Source organism: Macrotis lagotis, chromosome 2 (genome assembly GCF_037893015.1).
Source record: "Macrotis lagotis isolate mMagLag1 chromosome 2, bilby.v1.9.chrom.fasta, whole genome shotgun sequence".
Taxonomy (NCBI): Eukaryota; Metazoa; Chordata; class Mammalia; order Peramelemorphia; family Peramelidae; genus Macrotis; species Macrotis lagotis.
In genome coordinates, this window is record NC_133659.1 from 117,774,494 (window position 1) to 117,798,601 (window position 24,108).

A 24,108-nucleotide genomic window follows, 5' to 3' on the forward strand; every position below is an offset into this window, starting at 1 on the left:
AATCATTATACTGTGCTGACTGGATCCAGCACAAATTTATGTTCCATAATCTCAAATAGACCCTTCTGGAAGGCAATCCTTTTATTTCTTTCTAATTATTTCAGTCTCCTATTCACCACTACCTTTTCTTTTCTTCTCAAACCTCCAGGGGCACCTCCTCTTCAACCCTCTCAGCTGAGGACCTCACCTCTTAGTTACTGAAAAAAAGTAAGTATTCACTGAGAAGTCCCTCTTCTTCAGTCCTCCAAATTTTACATTATTCAGCTATCTTCCTTCATTATTTCCTCTTTCACTGCTATCTTTCATGAAGCAGTAGTCCTTTTCCCTACCCACAGAACTCCCTATATATAAAGTGTCACAAGTTAAAACTTGTGAGAGACAAGAGTTTCTGGGTGATTTATAATTAATTTTATCTATCCCAAGTAGTAAGTAGGTACCAAAAAGGGTTCATTGGTCCTCTTAACTACCAAAGAATGCTAACCTGTGAAACCTTTAATATTTATAAAGCCCTTGGAAAAGGGAGTATACCTGAGAGTAGAAATAAGTTCTAATTGGTTACCGTGTAAAGTGAGAAAAATATTTATAATGAGAGATGAAGGACCAAGGGGTGTGACTGATCATTCAGCTTTAGTCCAAGAGATTTATCTCTATCCAAATTTCCCATAATTTAGGTAATCTGGGGTAATCTAGACAAAAAAGGAGAATTCACATTTTCTAAGACTAGTCTGAGTAAAACATAATGGATGTTTTGTTGAATCCATCACTTCATCTAAACTAAAATTTCTTTGTCTTTTGAATGGATCTGAGTTTTCCCTTTCATTTTGAACTCTGAATTTCAAAGGTAGTCTGAACAACCTTTGGAGGCTAATTTCTGAATGAGGAAGTAGATGGGGAATCTTTTTCTAAATCAATAATTGGTTCTTAATATAAGAAATAATTATTTTCTCCTTTCCCCACTTGATTGCAATGAGATACTCAGTCTCCTCAATGAATTATTGATATTACAAACATTTTATCAAAGATTCTTAACTATGGGCTTATGATGGGAAAGAATGTGAAAGTACTTTGAAAAAATCAAAGAGTGCAGTGCTCCTTAGTAGCCTTCATGCCATCCCTTACTGTCTGCTCCAATAGAGTGCCACCTCTATCATCCTCAGTATCTAATCTTTAGCTCTCATTTAATAGCTCCTTCCCTGCTACCTATAAATATGACCATGTCTTCCTGGATCCTTAAAAAAAACTTTTAATGATCCTACTCTCCCTACTATATATTTTCTAACTTCCTCTGTTCTTGACTAAGTTCCTTGAGAAAGTTGTCTTTTTTGATATTTTATTTTTCTAAATACATGTTATGAAATTTTTTCAACATTCATCCTTATAAATATGTATATTTTTAAGTTACAAAATTTCCTTCCACCCTCCCTTTCTATCCCCCTCCCTTCAGTGTCAAACAGTCAGATTAATATTGTACATTCATATTTGTGCTAAGCACATTTATAGATTAGTCATTTTTGGTATGAGGAATTAGCATTAAGGGAGATAAGTACATGAGATATTTTTCAAAAAGTGAATGTAGATTCTGGTCAAGATGGCAGAGAGAAGACAGGCACAGTTCTAAAGTCTTCTGATCTTTCCCCACCTATCATATTAAACAGACCTCTTAACAGAAATCCAACCCACAAAACCTAGAAAGAAAAGCCAGGAGAAAGAACATCTACCTCAGGATTTGTCTCCTGCAGCAGCCTTGGGCGAGTTCAGGTGGGTGAGTCTGAGTGCTGGAACTGAGGAGTCTGAAGGTCTGAGAGATGAACCTATTGGATCAGCAGTGGGGCTAGATGGCAGGGGCTTGAGTCAACTGAGGAGCAGAGACACTGGTGTTGGCACTGACCCTCTGGAGCTTACCAACAGGGCTGGGGGTATAGTTCCGCTGCAGGAGAACTCTGGACACTATCCCTGGTCTCCTCTGGTTTGAGGAACTCTGAGTCCATGCTTCTATGGCCACTGGCACCTCTTCCCATAACAAATAATTACAGACTACTTCTGCATCAGGCAAAGGTGTGTGAGCAGAAGAACCAGCCCAGCTGACAATAGGGAGAGGAATGACCTCACCCCAGAGGAGAGCCCACCATTGATTGAAGGCAAAAGGATCCAATAGCTTCAATTGCTCCCTTCAAGCTAAAGGAGAAGGCCTCAATCAAGGTCACAGACACTCCAGAGAAAGCAACCAACACCTCCTACTGGCCAGCCAGAGAAGCTGCATTCGGTGAGTAAAGCCTCTGGTGATCCCAAACTCCTGTGAACCAGCCCCTCCCCAACTCAAGGTCTTAGCAAAAGGAAGAAGGGTCAGCAGAAAGGTGTATCCATAGAAAAATTCTTGGAAGTAAAAGGCCCTAACTCAGAGAGACCTAGAACCTCTGAGGAGAATATGATCTGGTCTCCAGCTCAGAAAGACTTGAAGAAATAAGGAAGGAGATTAAAAATCAATTGGAAAATTTGGCAAAAGAAACCCAAGAGAAGATTAATACCTTGCAACAAGAAAACAAATCCTTAGAAAATACAATTGGACAAGTACAAAATGAGAATAAATCTTTCAGATCCTCAATTGGGCAAATGCAAAAAGAAAATGATTCTCTCAAAACCTCAAATAGTCAAATGGAAAGCTCTTTCAAAAGTAGAATTGACCAATTGGAAAAGGAGTTGCAAAAGGTTAATAAAGAAAACTCCTCCCTAAAAAAAATGGAGTCTACAGAAACTAATGACATCATGAGACAGCAAGAACCTGTCAAGCAAAATAAAAAAATAGAAAAAGTAGAAGAAAATGTAAAATACTTCATCAGCAAAACCATGGACTTCCAGAATAGGTCGAGGAGGGGCAACCTGAGAATTATTGGACTTCATGAAAACATTGAAGAGAAAAAAAAGGGCTTAATAATAGAGGATCTAGTGATGGAAAATTGCCCTGATATCATGGAAGAAGGGAGGTGATGAGAAACACCTGAATCTTGTTGTCATCAGACCTGGCTTAAAGTCAACTTACACATAATTAGTTAACTTAAAAAACATCTAACCTTTCAAGTAATAAAAGGGGAAAAGGGTAGAGGGGAAGGAGGAAGGGAAGGGGAATGGAGAAAAAAGGGGAACTAACAAAAGGAAGGGACAAAGGGAAAGGGGAAAGAAAGGGGAGGGGAGATATAGGAGGGCAAACACACTGAAGGGGTGATATTCAGGAACAAAATACTGGGGAATATGGATAAGGGAGGGGAAAGGGGGAAAATACAAACAGAGGGAAGATATCATGGAGGGCAATAAAGAATTAGTAATCATAACTGTTGCTGCTTGCTTCACCTTGGGGCCCTAACAGCAACAACCTCCATCCCAGAGGGGAGCTGAGAATAAGGAGTCAAGACATACTGCCTTATGCCTCCAGCTCAACTTTATTACTGCCTAGCTTCTACATATATACTGTTAGGTCTTCTGGGGTAGAACAAAGAAAAATGAGGAAATGGGGGGATACAGAAAGCAGGGTCTACGTGCAGCATCTTGCATTACAGGATAAGGTGGTGCATTGGGGGGAGGTGGTAAAGCACAGCTGTGTCCTGTGCCCTTAGGCGGTGGGGTGGAAAGACCAGTTCCCAAGGACTCCGGTGTACCTCATCTCTCAGGGCAGCATGCCAGCTCCCGAGAATCTCCAGGTGGTGGGGCTGTTAGAATAGCCTGTGTTCCCACATCTCCCCCTTGTTTTTCATTAAGGACTGGGGGGACCTGGATAGTCATAATAAACACCAAGTTGGGAACCCACCGAAACACAAAGGGGCATCTACATGGGGTCCAGGGGATCTGTGGAGACCAGAAGCAAGGGGAAGTGTCCAGTGTCAGGGATAAAAGGGCAGGGAAGGATGTGTGGGGTTTGAGGTCATTCGGTAATCTTGGGTCCCCTTGGAAAGAATGGGCTAGTGGGACCCAGTACAGATGTGCAAAGGACCAGTCAAAAGTGAGACCAACAGAATTGGAGATGCTAAGAGTTCCAGAAAAAGGCACAGCTGCCTGTTCCTCTGGTGAGCACCAGGAGCCCCATGGTTCCACTACTTGCAAAGAGAGCAGGGAAGAGAGATGCATCATGACCTACAGGTAAAATAATGGGGGGAGGGTATAAATGCCCACCAAGGGGTGGCCCGTGGTTCAGGGGTGTTCAGCAGGAATAGCATAGTAATAAGGAGTTGGTGAAGAGACAAATGTTCTCTGGGGTTAAAGTCCATCGCTCTTTTTGCCAAGGTGAGGAGCTCGTCCTGGAGCACTGCGGGAGGTTGGGGGGATCTTCTCTTCCCTTTCCGCCCTTTGTGTCTTGCGTCTCATCTATTGTTGTTTAGCAAAATTCTGTGCATCTCTTTGGTCAGGGCTGTTACGTGGGCAGTGCAATCTATGGGAAAAACATAAGCAAATCCTCTCCCTTGCATTAGGATTGGGGAGGAAGGGAAGTGGGAAAGGACCAAGGCCAGGGCTTGCAATTCTGCCCATTGCATAGATGGGGTGTGGGGGCTCCTGTGAGTGAATACAACAGATCCATTTCTGTAGATTACATAGCCCAAGTGCTTTCTGTTTGCATCTGTAAAGGCTACATAAGCCTGTGGGATGGGTCAAGGGAAGGGAGATGAAAAGGGGACAGAAAGTGTTGAAATCCCCTTGAGAAAGGGGGGAGGGTGGGTAATGGTTATCAACAGACCCAGCAAAAATCTCTCTTCTGACAGGCATCCTGTGAAGTCATTAGTTGCTGCTGAGGGGGCAGGGGAGCAGTGCAGGAGGGAATGGGGGGAGTGTGCTAACAGGAAGTGCTGGAATCCCCTTGAGGAAAGGGAAGGGTGGATTCCGAGGCAAGTCGGGGTAGAGATGAGGAGGCTTCAGGGGGAGTGGCTTGTCGAGTGGGAGATCCAGGGAGGGGGACGAGTGGATTTCTCATCAGTTTGAGTGCCCTCATTGAAGACTTCAGTGAGGTGACATGGGTTTCTGCCCTTGATTTCTCTGCATCTAAAGCTGCCTGTAAAATATGCTGAGTTTCTTCTTCTGTCCCTGAGAGGCAGGATTGTATTGCAGTAGACAATAGGGTAGAAGGGCAGCAGGGAGAAAAGCCACCACGGACCTCAGCTCTGTGGGAAGGTGTCAAAACATGGCCCCAGATATCAGGATACATCAGTTGACCAGCTTCAATCCAGGTTGCCAAAACCAAAACTGCCTGGAGTGTTATCTTATATTCTCTTTTGGAGCATTTCAGGTGAGGGGAACTTAAGAGGTGTTTAAGAACCCGTACTTGGGTATCTTGGGAAGAAGGGGGAAGATTCCCCATTATGTTAAGGGACTACAGGGGCTCTAGAAACTGTGGGATCACTGGGGTGAGGGGACCATCGGAGACCAGTTGATGTGGGGCACTTACCTTGGCCAGCAAGGAGGAGTGCTGTTCTGGGGTGTCCCTCAGATGGGAGGGATTCCGAGTTTTGGCACCAGTAGTTGCAGCTTGCTTCACCTTGGGGCCCTAACAGTGATGACCTCTCTCCCAGAGGGGAGCTGAGAATGAGGAGTCAAGCCACACTACCTTATGCCTCCAGCCAAATTTTATTACTGCTTAGCTTCTACATATATACTGTTAGGTCTTCTGGGGTAGAACAAAGAAAAATGAGGGAATGGGAGGAAATGTCAAGCAGGGCCTACGTGCAGCATCTTGTGTTAAAGAATAAGGGGGTACATTGCAGGGAGGTGGTAAACCACAGCTGTGTCCTGTGCTCTTGGGCTGTGGGGCAGAAAGACCAGCTCCCAAGGATTCCTGTGCACCTTATCTCTCAGGATGGCATGCCAGCTCTGGTGACTGTCCAGGTGGTGGGGCTGTTAGAATAGCCCCTGTTCCCACACATAACTTTGAATGTGAATGCGATGAACTCTCCCTTGAAATATAAGTGAATAGCAGAGTGGATAAAAAACCAGAACCCTACAATATGCTGCTTACAAGAAAGTCATTTGAAGTAGAGATACATATAGAGTAAAGGTAAAAGGTTGGAGCAAAATATATTTTGCTTCAGCTGAAGTGAAAAAAGCAAGGGTAGCAATCCCTATCTCAGACAAAGCAACTACAAAAATAGATAGCGTTAAAAGAGATAAGGAAGGAAACTTTATACTCCTAAAAGGCACCATAGACATAAAGTTATTTCAATACTGAATATATATGCACCCAATGGGATAGCATCCAAATTTTTGGAGGAGAAGCTAAAAGAACTACAGGAAGACCAAAACTCTACTAGTGGGAGACTGCAGCCTCCCTCTCAGATCTAGATAAATCGAATCATAAAATAAACAAGAAAGAAGTTAAGGGGATTAATAGATTCTTAGAAAAACTAGATATGGTAGACCTATGGAGGAAATTGAATGGGGATAGAAAGGAGTATACTTTTTCATCTGCAGTACATGAACTTATACAAAAATTGACCATGTATTAGGACATAAAAACCTAATGATCAACTGCAGAAAGGCAGAAATAGTGAATACATCTTTCTCAGATCACAATGAAATAAAAGTCATATTCAATGTTGGGCCTAGAAGATATAGACTCAGAACCAATTGGAAACTGAATAACCTCATTTTAAATAATGAGTGGATCAAAAAACAAATTATAGAAAGAATTAACCATTTTTTTTAGGTTTTTGCAAGGCAAACAGGGTTAAGTGGCTTGCCCGAGGCCACACAGCTAGGTCGTTATTAAGTGTCTGAGACCGGATTTGAACCCAGGTACTCCTGACTCCAGGGCTGGTGCTTTTTCCACTACGCCACCTAGCCATCCCCTAGAATTAACCATTTTATCCTAGATAATGTAAATAATGAAAAAACATGCCAAAACCTTTGGGATTCACTCAAAGCAGCTCTCAAGGGATATGTTATATCTTTAAATGCTTACATAAATAATTAAAGAAAAAGGAAATCAATGAACTAAACATGTAACTAAAAGAATTAGAGAAAGAAAAAATTAAAAATCCCCAATTAAATACCAAATTAGAAATTCTAAAAACTAAAGGAGAAATTAATAAAATTGAAAGCAAAAAAACTACTGAATTAATAAATAAAACTAAAAGTTGGTTTTATGAAAAAACCAATAAAATGGATAAACCTCTGGTCAATTTGATTTAAAAAAAGAAGAAAAAGAACCAAATTGTTAGTATCATAAATGAAAAAGGTGAACTCACCACCAATGAGGAGGAAATTAAAGTAATAATTTCAAATTATTTTGCCCAACTCTATGCCAATAAATTTGATAATCTATAAGCTGCCCAGGTTAAATGAAGAGAAGATTAAATACCTAAACAACCCTACCTCAGGAAAAGAAATTCAACAAGCCATCATTGAACTCCCTAAGAAAAAAAATCTCCAGGGCCTGATGGATTCACAAGTGAATTCTACCAAACATTTAAGGAACAATTGGTTCCAATTCTATATAAACTCTTTAGAAAAATAGGGAAAGATGGAACTCTGCCTAACTCTTCCTATGAAGCCAATATGGTGCTGATACCTAAACCAGGAAGAGTTAAAACAGAGAAAGAAAATTATAGACCTTTCTCCCTAATGAATACAGATTCAAAAATCTTAAATAGCAAAACAATTACAACAAGTCATCACTAGGATAATACATTTTGATCAACTAGGATTTATTCCAGGAATGCAGGGTTGGTGCAATATTAGGAAACCTGTTAGTATACTCAATTATATCAATAACAAACCTATCAGAAATTATATGATCATATAAATAGATGCTGAAAAAGCTTTTGTCTAAATACAGCATCCATGCCTACTAAAAACACTAGAGAGTGTATGAATAAATGGACTTTTCCTTAGAATAATTAGCAGTATCTATCTGAAACCATCAATAAGAATTATATTCAATGGGGAGAGGCTAGAGGCATTCTCAATAAGATTAGGGGTGAAACAAAGGATGCCCATTATCACCACTAACATTTAATAATGTAGTAGAAATGTTAGCTTCAGCAATTAAAGAAGAAAAAAAAATTGAAGGAATTAGAATTGGGAAGGAAGAGACAAAACTCTCACTTTTTGCATATGACATGATGGTCTACCTAGAGAATCCCAAAAAATCATCCAAAAAACTACTCGAAACAATTAGCAGTTTTAGCAACGTTGCAGCTTATAAAATAAACGCTCATAAATCCTCAACTCTTCTATATATGTCTAGCAAGATACAGCAGGAAGAGCTAGAAAGAGAAATCCCATTCAAAGTAACCTCAGGCAATATAAAATACCTGGGAGTCTATTTGCCAAGACAGACTCAGAAACTTTTTGTAAATGATTATAAAACATGTTTCACACAAATTAAATCAGATTTAAATAACTGGGCAAATATCAACTGCTCATGGATAGGCAGAGCTAATATAATAAAAATGAGAATTCTACCAAAACTAAGCTACCTGTTTAGTGCCCTACCAATCAAAATTCCAAAAAATTACTTTAATGAGCTAGAAAAAATTGTAAGCAAATTCATATGGAGAAATAAAAAGTCAAGAATTTCCAGGAATTTAATGAAAAAAATGTAAGAGAAGGGGGCTTAGCCCTACCTGATCTAAAATTATATTATAAAGCATTAGTCATCAAAACTGTTCAGTATTGGCTAAGAAATAGAGTGATGGACCAGTGGAATAGACTAGGTGCAAAAGCAGGAGATGACTATAGTAATCTGCTGTTTGATAAACCCAAAGAGTGCAGCTATTGGGATAAAAGCTCTACATTTGATAAAAACTGCTGGGAAAATTGGAAGTTAGTATGGAAGAAACTTAGATTAGACCAACACCTCACACCCTTTACCAAGATAAGATCCAAATGGTTACAGGATTTAGACATAAAAAACAATAGTATAAGCAAATTAGAAGATCAAGGACTAGTTTACTTGTCAGATCACCAAAAACAAACTAGATGATTTCGATTACATTAAATTATAAAGCTTTTGCACAGATAAAACTACTGTAACCAAGATCAAAAGAAAAGGTATTAAATTGGGAAACAATATTTATAACTAATGATTCTGACAAAGAACTCATTTCTAAAATATATACAGAGAACTGTGTCATATTTTAAACAAAAAAAGCCATTCCCCAATTGACAAATGGTCAAAGGATATGCAAAGGCAATTTACAGATGAGGGGATCAAAGCAATCCTTAGACATATGAAAAATTTCTTTAAATTATTAATTATTAGGGAAATGCAAATCAAAACTTCTCTGAGGTACCACCTCACACCTCTCAGACTGTCCAATATGACCAGAAAGGATAATTATCATTCTTGGAAGGGTTGTAGGAAATCTAGGACACTATTACACTGTTGGTGGAGCTGTGAACTCATCCAACCTTTTTGGAGAGAAATTTGGAACTATGCCCCAAGGGCAACAAAAATAAGAATACCCTTTGATCCAGCAATACCATTACTGGGTCTATACCCTGAAGAAATGATGAAAAAGGGTAAAAACATCACTTGTACAAAAATTGTCATAGCAGCCCTGTTTGTGGTAGCAAAGAATTGGCTATCAAGTAAATGTCCTTCAATTGGGGACTGGCTTAGCAAACTATGCTATATGTATGTCATGGAACACTATTGTTCTATTAGCAACCAGGAGGGACAGGAATTCAGGGAAGCCTGGGGGGATTTGTATGAACTGCTGCTGATTGAGATGAACAGAACCAGAAAAACATTGTACACCCTAACAGCAACATGGGAATGATGATTAACCTTGATGGACTTTCTCATTCCATCAGTACAACAACCAGTGATAATTTTGGACTGTCTGCAATGGAGACTACCATCTGTATCCAAATAAAGAGCTGTGGAGTTTGAACAAAGTTCAAGGACTATTCCCTTTAATTTAGAAAAAAACATATATCTTATTGTCTAATCTTATCTTTTATACTTTTTGTTTCTTCCTTAAGGATGTGATTTCTCTCTCATGACTCAATTTGGATCAATGTACAACATGGAAACAAAATAAAGAATGACAGATTGCTTTTTGTGGGGGGGAGTGAAGTAAGATTGGGAGAAAAATTGTAAAACTCAAATAAAATATTAAAAAAGTGAATGTAGTGTTCGTCAGATTCTGAAGGGTTTTTTTGTGTTTTGTTTTTCTTCCTCTGGATGTGGATAGCATTGCTCATAGTCAGTCTAATAGAATTGTTTTAGCTCTCAGATTCGCTGAGAGGAACTGCATCAATTGAGGTAGATCATCTCGCAATGCTGTTGTTAATGTGTACAATATTCTCTTGGTTTTGCTCCCTTTGCTCAGCATCAGTTCCTATAATTCATTCAATCCTTCTCTAGAGTCCAACCATTTGTAGTTTCTTATAGAAAATAGTATTCCATAGTATTCATGTACTTTAATTCATTTAACCATTCCCCAATTGATGGGCATCCCCTCAGTTTCCAATTCTTTGCCACTATAAGTAAACTGCTGTAAATATTTTGGAACATATGGGACTTTTCCCACTTTTTTATGGCTTCTTCTAAATATAGGCCTAAAATTAGGATTGCTGGGTCAAACAGTATGGACAGTTTTATTGCTCTTTGGGATTGCTCTCCAGAATGATTGGATCAGTTCACAATTCCCCCCAGTAAAACATTAATTTCCCAATCCTCCCACAACCTCTCCATCATTGATCATTTTCCCTTTTTGTCATCTTGGCCAGCCCCATAGGGGTGAGGTGATACCTCAGAGTTGTTTTAATTTATGTTTCTCTAGTCAATAATGATTTGGAGAATTTTTTCATATGATTGTATATAGCTTTAATTTCTTCATTTGAAAACTGTCTATTCACATCCTTTGAAAATTTATCAATTGGGGAATGACTTATAACCTTCTAAATTTGATATAGTTTTCTATATATTTTTTAAATGAGACCTTTATCAGAATTCCTAGTTGTGAATGTTATTTCCCAGCTTTCTGCTTCCCTTCTATTTTTGGCAGCATTGATTTTATTAGTATAAAACCTTTTTAATTTAATATAGTCAATCTCATTCATTTTGTAGTTCATAATGTACTCTATTTCTTGCTTGGTCATAAATTTGTCCCCTTTCCATAGATATTGGTCTATTAATTTATCTATGATGTCACCCTTTATGACTAAACACTTTACCCATTTTGACTATTTTGGTAAGGGTGTTTTTGCCATACTATTTTCCAATTGCCCCAACACTCTGATCTGGTAGAGCTCAGCCACTTTCTTTCATATTTTTTTCTTCAGTTACCTTGCTATTCTTGACCTTTTGTTGCTCCAGATGAATTTTGTTGCTAATTTTTCTAGCTCAGTAAAATAATTATTTGGTAGTTTGATTGGTATGGCACTGAATATATAATTTAATTTGGGTAGAATTGTCATTTTTATAATATTAGCTCTATCTAATCATGAGTGATTGATATATTTCCAGTTACTTAGAGCTGACTGTATTTGGGTGAGAAGTGTTTTATAATTGTCTTCATACAGTATCGGGGTTTGTCTTGGAAGGTAGATTCCCAAGTTTTGAATGTTGTCTATAGTTATTTTAAATGGAATTTCTCTTTCTGTCTCTTGCTCTTGGACTTTGTTCATATATAGAAATGCTGATAAGTTATATGGGTTTATTTTCTAATCTGCTACTTTGCAGAATTTGTTGATTGTTTCAAGGAGATTTTTAGATGATTTCCTCATTCTAAGCATTCTATCATATTGTCTGCAGAGAGTGAAAGTTTTGCTTCCTCATTCCAAATTCTGATTACTTCAATTTATTTTTCTTCTCTTATTGCTAAAGTTAGCATTTCTAATACTTTATTATTACTATTATCATTATCATTATTATTTAGTTTTTGCAAGGCAATGGGTTTAAATGGCTTGCCCAAGGCCACACATCTTGGTAATTATTAATTGTCTGAGGCTGGATTTGAACTCAGGTACTCCTGACTCCAGGGTTGGTGCTCTATCCACTGCACCACCTAGCCACCCCTCTAATACTTTATTGAATAGTAATAATGATCATGGGCATACTTGTTTCACCCTTGATCTTATTAGAAAGGCTCTGAGTTTATCCTCATTACCAAGTAATATTTGTTGATGGTTTTAGATTGATAATACTTGGAAACAGCAACAGCAATATTCAGCACCTGAAGACTTGTGCATCTCATGACCTTCTCATAATGAACACTGTCTTCCATTTACTTAAATGCAATAAAATTTCCTGAATCCACCCTAATAGCAAACATTGGCATCTATTAAACTATGTGATTGTAAGGAGAAGAGACAGACAGGACGTAAGAGTGACAAAGGCAATATGTGGTACAGAAGGCTAGACTGATTCCAGACTCATCTCCTCCCTAAGCTAAATATTCATATTCAACCAAAGCAGTGGCCCCAAAGAAAAATGAATGCTAGAAGAATTAATATCAAGAGATTAGAATGTCTCTTTTAGTAGGAACAGTTTGTTGCTAACTTGGAGGAAAAACTGAGCCAACACACAGTTGGCAACAGCTGAGCAGAAAAGGAGTGGGCAGCTTTCAGAAATCTGGTATACAGCACTGCATTTGCTCATATGGGATGGGTGAGAACACTCATAAACACTAAGACTGGTGTTGATGAAAATAATGGGGAAATATAGAAATTGCTAAATGAAAAACAAGAACTCTATAGGGTTTACCAGCAGGATAGTTCAACCATTTCTAGGAAAGCTGTGTTTAATTCCATCAAAAGTAAAGTCCAAGCAAAGCTCAGAGAGAGATGCAGGACTTGACTTGGGAAAAAAGCAGATGAAATCCAATTTTATGCAGACAAACCAAAATGTTTTTATGATGCCCTGAAGCCTATTTATGGGCCAAAGACTCCTAGTGTAACTCATCTACTCAGCGCTGATGGATCGACATTGATTAACAATAGGGACAAGATCCTAGAGAAATGGATTGAACACTTCCAATAGTGTTCTTAACAGACCATCATCAATCAATGAAGAAGTAATTGACTGAGTGTTTAGCTCCAGTTGAAGTCAAACAGTCCCTAACCGAAGTTACAACTGAAGAAGGGGTAAATGGCAAAGCACCTGGTGATGATTCTATTCCAATTGAGATCTACAAAGTGGGGGATCCATTGCTCATCCAAAAACTGACTGAAATTTTCCAGGTTATATGGCAAGGTTATCCCCCAAGAATTTAAGAATACCTCTATCATACATGTCTATAAAGGTAAAGGGAATAGATTATTCTGTGAAAATCACAGGGGTATTTCTCTTTTAGTCATTGCTGGTAAGATTCTTGCCAGAGTCTTTCTCAATATGCTGATCCTTCACCTGGAAGATGGTCACCTCCCTGACAGCCATGGTGGCTTCAGAAAGCATGGAGGAACAGTTAATTTGGTTGGTTAATTGGTGGTTGCTGCCTGACAACTTGAGGAACAATGCCAGGAACAGAACAGAGAAATGTTGCTGTATACAACATTTGATATTTTTGTTACCATTTGAGGCTTTTGATACCACCAGTGGCGAGTGTTTATGGAAAATTATGTCAAAATTTGGTTGCCCAGAAAAGTTCATCAGGATTGTATGTCAATTTTATGATGGTGCACAAGTCCTGGATCTAAATAGTGGATGATAATCTCAAGATTTCCCAGTCACAAATGGAGTAAAACATGCATATGTCCTTGCTTCCATACCTTTTAGCATGATGTTTTCAGCCAGGTTCTCAAATACCTTCACTGTGGATGAATAGGACCTCAAGGTCAGCTACCACACTGATAGCAAATTCTTCAATTTGAAAAGGCTACAAGCAAGACTAAAGTGAAGGGAGTATTCCTGCATGATCTTCTGTTTGCACATGATTGTGCACTCAATGCTGAGATGCAACAAAGTATGGGTCAGTTCTCTGCTGATTGTGCTAATTTTGGTCTAACAATTAACACCAAGAAAACACAGGTTCTCCATTAGCCAGCACCACATCATCAATGTGTGGAACTATTGATTACAGCAAATGGCAAAGTTCTGAGTACTGTGGACAAGTTCACCTAACTCGGCAGTGTCCTTTCCAAGGATGTATACATTGACAATGAGATTGACACTCACATTGCCAGAGCTAGCTCAGTATTTGGAAGGCTCCAAAAGAAAGTATGGAAGAGAATAGATATTAGACTCACTATCAAACTGAAGTCTATAGAGTCATTGTTCTGACCTCATTGCTGTATTTTTATGAAACCTGAACAGTCTACCAGCATCATATCAAGAAACTGAATCACTTCCATTTAAATTGTCTTAAGAAGATTCTGAAGATCACCTGGCAGTAGAAGATACCAGACACTGAGGTCCTTTCTCTAGTTAAACTGCCTAGAAATTCAACATTACTACAGAGTGTAACTCCAATGGGTTGGATACCTTGTTAGAATTCCAGATGTATGCTTGCCAAAACAAAACAAAACAAAAGAAAACTCTTTTATGGAGAATTTACACAGGGCAAGTACTCACAAGGGGATAAGAAGAAGGGATACCAAGACACCATGAAGGTTTCATTGAAGAACTTTAGAAATGATTATACAGCAAGGTAGATACTGACACAGGACTTCCCAGAAAGGCATGCCCTCATCAGTGAGGCTGCTCTATGTATTCTATGAGGAAAGCAGAATTGAAGCAGCTCAAAGGACAACCATTTAGAATACCTACCCCAGATGTTCACATGGACTATTTGTGCCCAACCTGTGGAAGAGCATTTGAAACTCATATTGTTCTGATAGCTACAGTAGGACACACTGAATTTGTCTCAAACATAGTGGTGTCATTTTGTTCTTCTTCAATAGTGAAGGACAAGAACCAACCAACTTATTATTTTAGGAAAAACTATTTATTCCTAAACTTTCTAGTGTTTTTACTACAAATGGATATATTATATCAAAGTTTTTTTTCAGCACTGATTGAGATAATCATATGATTTCTGTTGCTTTGGTTATTGATATATACAATTATGTTGAGTATTTTCTTAATATAAGCCATCCCTGCATGCCTGGTATAAATCCTACTGGATCATGGTATATTATCCTTTTAATAATCTGCAATAATCTCATTGATAAAATTTTATTTGAGATTTTTATATCAATGTTCATTAGGAAGATTGGTCTATAATTTTCTTTGCCTGTTTTGGCTCTTCCTTGCTTAGGTGTCATTATCATGTTAGCATCATAAAAGGAATTTGGCAAAACTCATTTTTTAAAGTATTGTAGAATAGGAATTAATTGTTCCTTCAAATTTCAGTAGAATTCATTTGTAAATCCATCAGGACCTGGACACTTTTTTCTTAGGGAGTTTATTGATGGTTTCTTCAATTTATTTTTCTGAAATGGGGTTATTTAAATATGTTGTTTCCTCTTCTGATAATTTGCGTAGTTTGTATTTTGGTAATATTCATCCATTTCATTCAGGTTATCAAGTTTATTGGCATACAGTTTGACAAAGTAACTGAATTATCTCTTTAATTTCTTCCTAATTGGTGGTTAGGTTACTCTTTTCATTTTTTGATACTGGTAATTTGGTTATCTTCTTTCTTTCTTTTAATCAGGTTAACCAAGGGTTTATCTGTTTTATTAACTTTTTTTTCATGAAGCCAACTATTAGTTTTATTTATGAGATCAATGATTTTCTTGCTTTCAATTTTATTAATCTCACCCTTGAATTTCAGAATTTCTAGTTGTGTATTTAATTGGGGAGCTTTAATTTGTTCTTTTTCCTAACTTTTTTAGTTCAATACCCAATTCATTTGTCTCCTCTTTTGCTATTTTATTCATATAAGCATTTAGAGATATGAAGGTTCCCCTCAAAACTGCTTAGGCTGCATCCCATAAATTTTGGTATGATGTCTCATTATTATCATTTTTGGACATAATTAATGATTATTTTTATAATTTATTATTTGATTCACTCATTAGATAAAATTACACTATTTCATTTCCAATTAATTTTTGGTTTATCTTTCCATGACCCTTTATTACATGTAATTTTCATTGCATCATGGTCTGAGAAGTATGCTTTTATTATTTCTGCCTTTCAGTATTTGATTACAAGGTTTTTATGCCCTAGAACATGATCAATTTTGGTATAAGTACCATTTACTGCAGAGAAAAAGGTATATTCTTTTTAAGCTTTCTCCAGAGTTCTAGCATATCTAAGTTTTCTAAGTTTCCATCCACCTTCTTAACTTCCTTCTTGTTTATTTTGTGGTTAGATTTATCTAGTTCTGAGAGAGGGAGGAATTTGGATAGTATACCACTATGTGCATACATGTTTAATAATGATATGGCTTCATTACCTAAGGTGCCTTTTAAGAAGATGTAGTTTACTTTCTTCTGACTTTTAATGAGATCTTTTTTTTCTTTTGCTTTATCTGAGATCAGGATCACTACCCATGATTTTTTTTTTTACTTCAGCAGAAGCATAATATATTCTGCTCCATCCTTTTACCTTTATCCTGCATGTATCTCTCTGATTCAATGTATTTCCTGTAAACAATATATTGTATGTTTCTGGTTTTTAATCCAATCTTCTATCTACTTCTATTTTATGGGACAGTTCATCCCATTCACAGTTACAGTTAAGATTACTAATTCTGTATTTCCCTCCATGCTATTTCCCTATTTATAGTTTTCTCTTTCCTTTCCTCTTATTCCTCTTAACCAAAGATTTGCTCCCTTCCCCCTTCAACTTTTCTTTTAAAAATTTAATTTTCAGTTTATTTTCACTTATTCCTTCACTTTCCCTTTTTATCAGTCCCTCCTTCCTGTATCTTTCTCTTCCCCTACTCCATCCCTTCCCTGTAGAGTAAGATAAGTTTTTAAATGAAAGTGGGAATGTATCTTATTCCCTCTCTGGGTCAAATCTATTGAACAGAATTTACTCAGTGTTCACACCTTCCCTTCTTTCCTTCTAAAATTATCTCTCCTGTGCCACTTCATGGTGTTATTTAGCACTCAAGTACTATTAATCTGGTATCATCAATCACAGCTTGATTAATTGATTGCTTGATAAACTCAAAGTGTTATCAAAGTATCATTACAGATTGTTTGATAAGGAACATTACTCCAAAGTCACTAAGTACCCTCCCCTCTTCTGTATAATTAGAAGTACACTTTTGTAGAGTCTTGAATTACATCAAATTATAATCATTTTTTCCTTATCTCCTACAAGGACACATAATCCTCATAAGTCAAAGTATCATCCAAAGTTAAATCATTTCATGAACTATTTGTACCCCCCCACCAAACATACTTTCTCCCACCCCAGAGTACTTAACCCTTTGTTCAGTAAAATATGGATTTAAGTCCAACCCTGATTTAATTAACTATAAGAATCTCTAAGTACTCTAAGTACTGGGATGCCTTGAAAATCTCACTTAAGAACTTTAAAATTGATTGGAAGTTATGGGACACAATGACTCAGGATTATCCAGTTTATGATGCTCCCTTCAGAGAAAGTACTAAGCTTTGTAAGCACAGTATTAGGTCAAAGGAAAGGGAGACTCTTAAGTTCAGAGTAAACAACCCTGCATTTACCTTTTCATGTATCTCTTGCTGGCAATTGAATTCTCTGTTCAGTTCTGGTCTTTTTGTCAGGAAATTTTGGAAGTCCTCTATTTTGTTGAACATCCATCTTTTCCCCTGGCAATATATGTTGAATTTTTCAGAGTAGTAAATTCTTGGTTGTAATCTCAAATCCTTTGCCCTCCAATATATGATGTTTCAATCTTCCCATCCTTCAGTGTTGAGGCTGATAGGTCCTGTGAGAGTCTGATTGTGTTTTCTTTGCATTTAAATTGTTTCCTTTTTGCTGCTTTCAGTATTTTTCTCCTTTATTTGAGAGTTCTGGAATTTGACTATAACAGTTTTTGGAGTTTTTATCCTGGGGTCTTTTTCTGGAAGGATTCTATGTACAATGACTATATTGTCTTCTTATTCTGACAGATTTAGACAGTTTTCCCTGATAATTTCTTGCATGATATTTTCTGGGTTCTTTTTTGATCTAGTAGCCCAACGATTTGTAAATTATCTCTTCTGGATTTATTTTTGAGGTCATTTGTTTTTCCTAAAAGGTAATTTGCATTTTCTTCAATTTTTTTCATTCTTTTTATTTTGTTTGATGGAATCTTATAGTCCAGTAGATTCATTTGCTTGTTTGTTCAATTCAATTAACTTTTGCATTTCCTTTTCTAGTTAGTTATTTTTACTTTTAAAGGAGTTGATTGCTTTGGTCAGTTTTTCAATTTTCCTGCATAACTCTCATTTCTTTTTTCCATTTTTCTTCCTCCTCTCTTCTTTAGTTTTTAAATTCTTTTTTTAATGCTTTTTGAAGAGCTTTTGGATTTGAGTTCAATTCATAGACTCTTTTGAGACTACTTACCCCTGTGAATAATTTTTTACTGATTTCTTCTTCCAACATGGCATTGTAATCATCTTTATCTACAAAATAGTTTTCTATTATGAGTACCCTTTTAGCTTTTTTGCCTATCTTTGTTGTTTTAGCTCTGCTCTTGTGGAATAGGAACTATAGATCCAAGCTTTTTATGCTGGGGCTGGGATCTGCTCCCTAGTTTGTTGTTGACCAAAAAGCTTGCGTATGCAGTCTAGGCCTTGCCTTTGTAGAGGGTTATTTCCTCCTTTATGTCTAGGTTCTGCCTATGCAGTGGTTTGTTCTCAACCCAATCCTGTCTTATGCCCCAGTGTTCACAGGGTTCAGACTTTGTTTGGAGTTAGGACCCTCCCTGCTGGCTTGCTTTCCAGCTGTGGGAACCTATATTGTTGTTGAGCTATCAGGACCTGGACTGCACTGTCACTTAAAACCTATTGCTGCCTTTCCTGCTTTTCTCTCTAACTGGGTTTTACTTCCCCTTTTCCCCCAAGGGGCAGACCTTCACTGAAGATCTTCCATGATGTTTATCATTAAAATATTTTTTGGATCCTCTTTGTTCTTAGTGGGATTTATAGCTTTAATGTCAGTGTAGAGGCTTCATTTATCTTTGGTAGGGAAAAGCTCTGGGAGCATGTTAGCTTCCTGCTACCATCTTGACTCTGAGAAAGCTGTCTTAATCTGTTCCTCCACTTCCTCTCCTCTGGCCTCATATCTCATTATTTAGTTTAAACTGCTCTCTTAAAATTGACCAATGATCTTTTTTGTTGGTATTGTTGAGTCATTCTAACCATGTTCATTGAATAAGTTAATGACTTTTTCTCAATCATTATCCTTCTCTGATCTTTCTGAATCTTTGGACACTGTCAATCGCCCTTTTAGTCCTGTATTCTCTCTCTGTTTTCTTCATACTGCTGTATCAGGGTTTTCTCCTACATCTATGACTGCTCTGTCAGATTCTTTTGTTGAATCTTCCTTCAGACCACAACCATTAACCATGAGTATTTTGCAAATCTCTGTCCCATACCTTTTTCTCTTGTCCTTTTATATTAGCTCATTTGGTAGTCTCATCAGTTCCCATGGGTTTTGTTATCATTTACCTGCATTCTCATATCTATTTAACAACTCTAATTTCTTTCTGTAGATATTATATTTTCAATTGCTTCATTGATTTCTCATCCTTAAAGTCTATAGTCATTTCAAACTCAACACTTGCAAAAGAGAATACTTTTTCATTCCAAACTCTCCCCTCATCTAAACTTCTGTATTATATCAGGAATACCATCATTTCAAAGTCACCCAGATCCTCTTAATCTTTCTTCCACTTCTTGTATATATCCAATTTTTTGTCAAATCTTTCCATTCTGCCTTCAAAAAAATCTTTCATGATTGTCTCTTTCTCTCTACTCACATAATTACCAGGCTGATAAAGGCCCACATATCTTCAATTATAGACTAATGCAATAATTTCCTTCTGCTTGGTCTGCCTCAATTCTCTCCTCATTACAGTTCATCTTCTATTTATCTACCAAAAATAAATCTCCTTACATTGTACCCAGTAATACAGTATTTGTAAGGATGATCAACTATGAAAGGCTAAACTACTCTTATTAAGACACTGATGAGAACCTATGATGAAAGATGACATTTACCTTTAAAGAAAGAAGTGATGAGCTCTAAATAGAGAATGAAGCATACTTCCCCCACTCCCTTCACTCCATTTCTCAATTCCATACTATATCTCTTACTGTCTATTATCCATAGGATGTTCTTTTTTACTTTTTCTTCCTGAATTCCTTAAAGTTAAAATAATACTCTCCATAAAAGGCCTTTCTATTTCCTCCCTCCCTTTTCCACTACTTTTGGCAGTTTTCCTCTGATATAATTTTCATATGTCTTCTGTGTATATAATTATTTACATGTAATCTCCCCCATTTGAATATGAGCTTCTTAAGGGCATGAGCCAAGTTTTCGTGTCTCTTTATATTTTTATACTTAGTACAGGGCCTGATAGCAAGAACTTAGTAAGTGCACATTGACTAACTGATTAGGAAAGATCAATATATACTTGGTGAGTTGAAAAGCATTGGCTTCTTTGCCAATACCACTCTAATCTGTTCAAAATCAAATGATTCCACTGTGGCCAATTCCCCCCTACATTCTTGGTTTCAAAGAATAAGTTCATATGCCCAAAGGACAATAAAACTCTTCATATCCTTTGATCCAGCAATACCACTGCTAAGTCCCTGCCCCAAAGAGATAATAATAATAATAATAATAATAATAATAATAATAATAATAATAATAATAATAATAATAAAGACCCACAAGTACAAAAATGTTTTAGCAGGTTTTTGGTAGTTGCAAAGAATAGGAAAAAGAGAGGATGCCCATCAATTGGGGAATGGTTGAACAAATTATGATATGTGAATGTGATGGAATACTACTGCTCTATGATGATGATGGTTTTGTCCTTTGTTATTGAAGAAGACCATGACATCAAGGAGATGATTCCATGACAAGCACATGAATTAGATTTGAGTAGGTGGGGAGGTGCAATACTAAGTCACCAGTCTCACTTTCTCCTCCAGAGATATCTGAGTTCAGTGGCCAGATAGGAATCAGGATGATTGGAGATGGCCCTGGGTGTGAGGCAGTCAGGGTCAAGTGACTTGCCCAAGGTCACACAGCTAGTACATGTCAAGTATCAGGTCTTCCTTATTTAAAGGCTTGGTGAGCTCACATTTGAACTCAGGTCCTCCTGACTAGATTATACTCTATACCCTGTGCCATCTAGTTGTCCTAAAACATTGTATACATTAACAGCAACATTGTATGATGATAAATTATAATGGATTTATATCTCCCCTCAGCTGTTCAGTGATCCATTTTAAAAGACATTTTTAAAGACAATTTTAAATTTGTCTAAAATTTAAAATTAAAAAGAAAATTTTTAAAAGCTTGTGATGGAAAATGCCATCCACTTCCTGGGGAAAAATTATGGAGCCTGAATGTGGATCAAAGCATACTATTTTCATTTTTCAAAACTTGTTTTCTGTTTTTTTTCTTTTTCTCTCTTGGGTTTTCTTCCCCCTAGTTCTGATTCTTCATCATTAACATGGAAATATGTTAAACATTATTGTACCTGTTTATCAGATTACTCTATATCAGATTACTTGCTGTCATGAAGAGGAAAGGAAAGGAGACAGAAAAATGTGGAACTTAAAAGTTTACAAAAAGATAAATGTTGAAAACTATCTTTGCATGTAATGGAAAAAAATAAAATAACATTTAAAAAAACAAATACCAAGTTCAAACTTAAGGGATTCCTAAAAAATATTTTTGTTTACATCTCCACAAAGGGTACTTCATTATAATACATAGTTCATTTCTAAACCTCAACAGATATGGATCAAGGATTCTTCAAATTTTATCTATGCCATCAGTTTAATTTTATATAGCAGATATAAGACAACCTTTATTTTACCTAACAAAGGATATATAAATTCTCCTTCACCCTTGGGTGAGTTCTATCTTTCCCCAAGAACCTATATGGTCCTCTAGTCTCTTAGAGACACCCTGTGGTTAAATTAAGTCAGGATGATAAATATTTGAAAGGTAATAATAATAATTTGAAGTCTACAATGTAATTTGATTCACTAATGCATGATAAATAAGTTGCTATTTTAATTCTTCTTGATCTTTGTTTCTTTCCTTTTCTGCAAATGATGGGGAAAATGATGTAACCATGTAGCAGCAGAAGGATTATTATTAGTAAAAGAAATAAAGATTAAAGGTTAATAATAGTTATCCTTTCTCTAAGTTGAAGAACAGGTTTACATTAACCTGCTGAAGGACATTGCCTAGTTTTTTAGATATGGAAAAAAAAATCATTTAATCCCCAACAATCCACATGGAAATAGATAAGGTCTTTGAATATTTGTCTATGGCCCATTCTGTATATAGGAAATGAGGAGTTTATTTTCCTCCCTGACCAAGAATCCTCTGTAAGACATTAAAACATTTCTAAATTTTTCCTCTCATCTTTATTCATCACAGAATCTGTCTTAGATCAATGATACACAAAATGTTGTGATTCAGAATGAAACCATATATAGGAATTTTGTAGAAAAACAATGCTAGAAATAGTCATGGAACATATTGAAATGTATATTAATAGGGGGAGGGAGAACCTCCAACATGATTCTGCATCCTCAGATGGAGCAAGAACCCAGAAACCTCAAATGTCTGCTCTAGAGTCAATTTTGCAGTTGCCATTAACCAAAAGAAGCACAGGAACACCATATTCCCTGCAAAGTCTATTGTCATAATACAAATATTAGAGATTTTGAATTAGTACAAGTTGAAAGTGTCAGCAACTCAAATGAATATTGATCACTTTGAAATGTATCCCTCATATCTATTGACCTCATATCAGTGGTTAGTTCTGTATGTACAATTCTCTATTTGAACAAAGAACTCTATAAATATTTGGTGTATAAATAAAAGACTCAAGAAAATACTTTATTTTTAATAAAGAATCTGGATGGGTAGGGTCAGCAATGCATTTTTTATTATTCTCTTCCATGGCTCCAGAAGGGCCCCAGTTATTCATTATTGAATTACAGGGGATAGTTGAGATCAAAGTTGAAGACCTATTTAAATGCAAGTTCCAACTTAGGAACAAAAAGTCATAGAGATTCCAATAGTAAAGAGGATCTTCCTTAATCCTATGAAATCTGGAGCATCATATTTAGTTATGACTAGAATATTGATTAACTGGAGCATATTTTGATAATGATAGAATGGTGAAGAAATTAAAAAAACATAATATTGTAGAATCAATGAATGGAAGGAACTTGAGTAAGTTAACCTATAGATAAGGAGACTTAAGGGGATAAAGGATGGAGAAGCAACTCATCATATTTGCCTTAAGTGATTGCAAGGTTATAAAGAGGAAGAAATATTAGACTTTTCTTGCCTGACCCTGGAACTCAAGTTTCAGACTAATGGGTGGAAATTAAAGGAAGACAGATTTAGATTCACTACTAGGAAAACCTTCCTAATAATTGAAACTGTCCAGAGAAAGAATTGATTAAAGTGTCAAGAAGGTGACGTCTTGCTAATGTGTGGACTAAGTTCTTGTATCAACAGAGATCTCTGGGATACTTTTCTTTTGTTTCTTTTTTTAAAATATTTTATTTGTTTTCCAATTATATACTGTAGTAGTTTCTACCTAAAATTTTTGTAAGGTTTTAAATTTTACATCCCCCCCCATACTTCACAAGGAATGTGTTGCAAGAGAAATCATATCCTTGAGGAGAAAATAAAATATTAGAGATAGCAAAATTATGTAGTACATAAAACTTTTTTTTAATTGAAGGTAATAGACTTTGGTATTTGGTTTAACTCCACAGTTCTCTGATAGAGATGATATTCTGCATCACAGGTACTCTGAAATTGTCCCTGATTATTGCATTGTTGAAATGAGCAAGTCCATTAAGGCTGATCATCACCCCCATGTTGCTGTTAGGGTGTACAATGTTCTTCTGGCTCTGTTCTTCTGGCCCAACATCAGTTCATGCAAGTCTTTCCAGGCTTCTCTGAAATTCCATCCCTCTTGGTTTCTAATAGAACAATAAGGTTCTATAACACACATACATCACAATTTGTTCAGCCATTCCCCAATT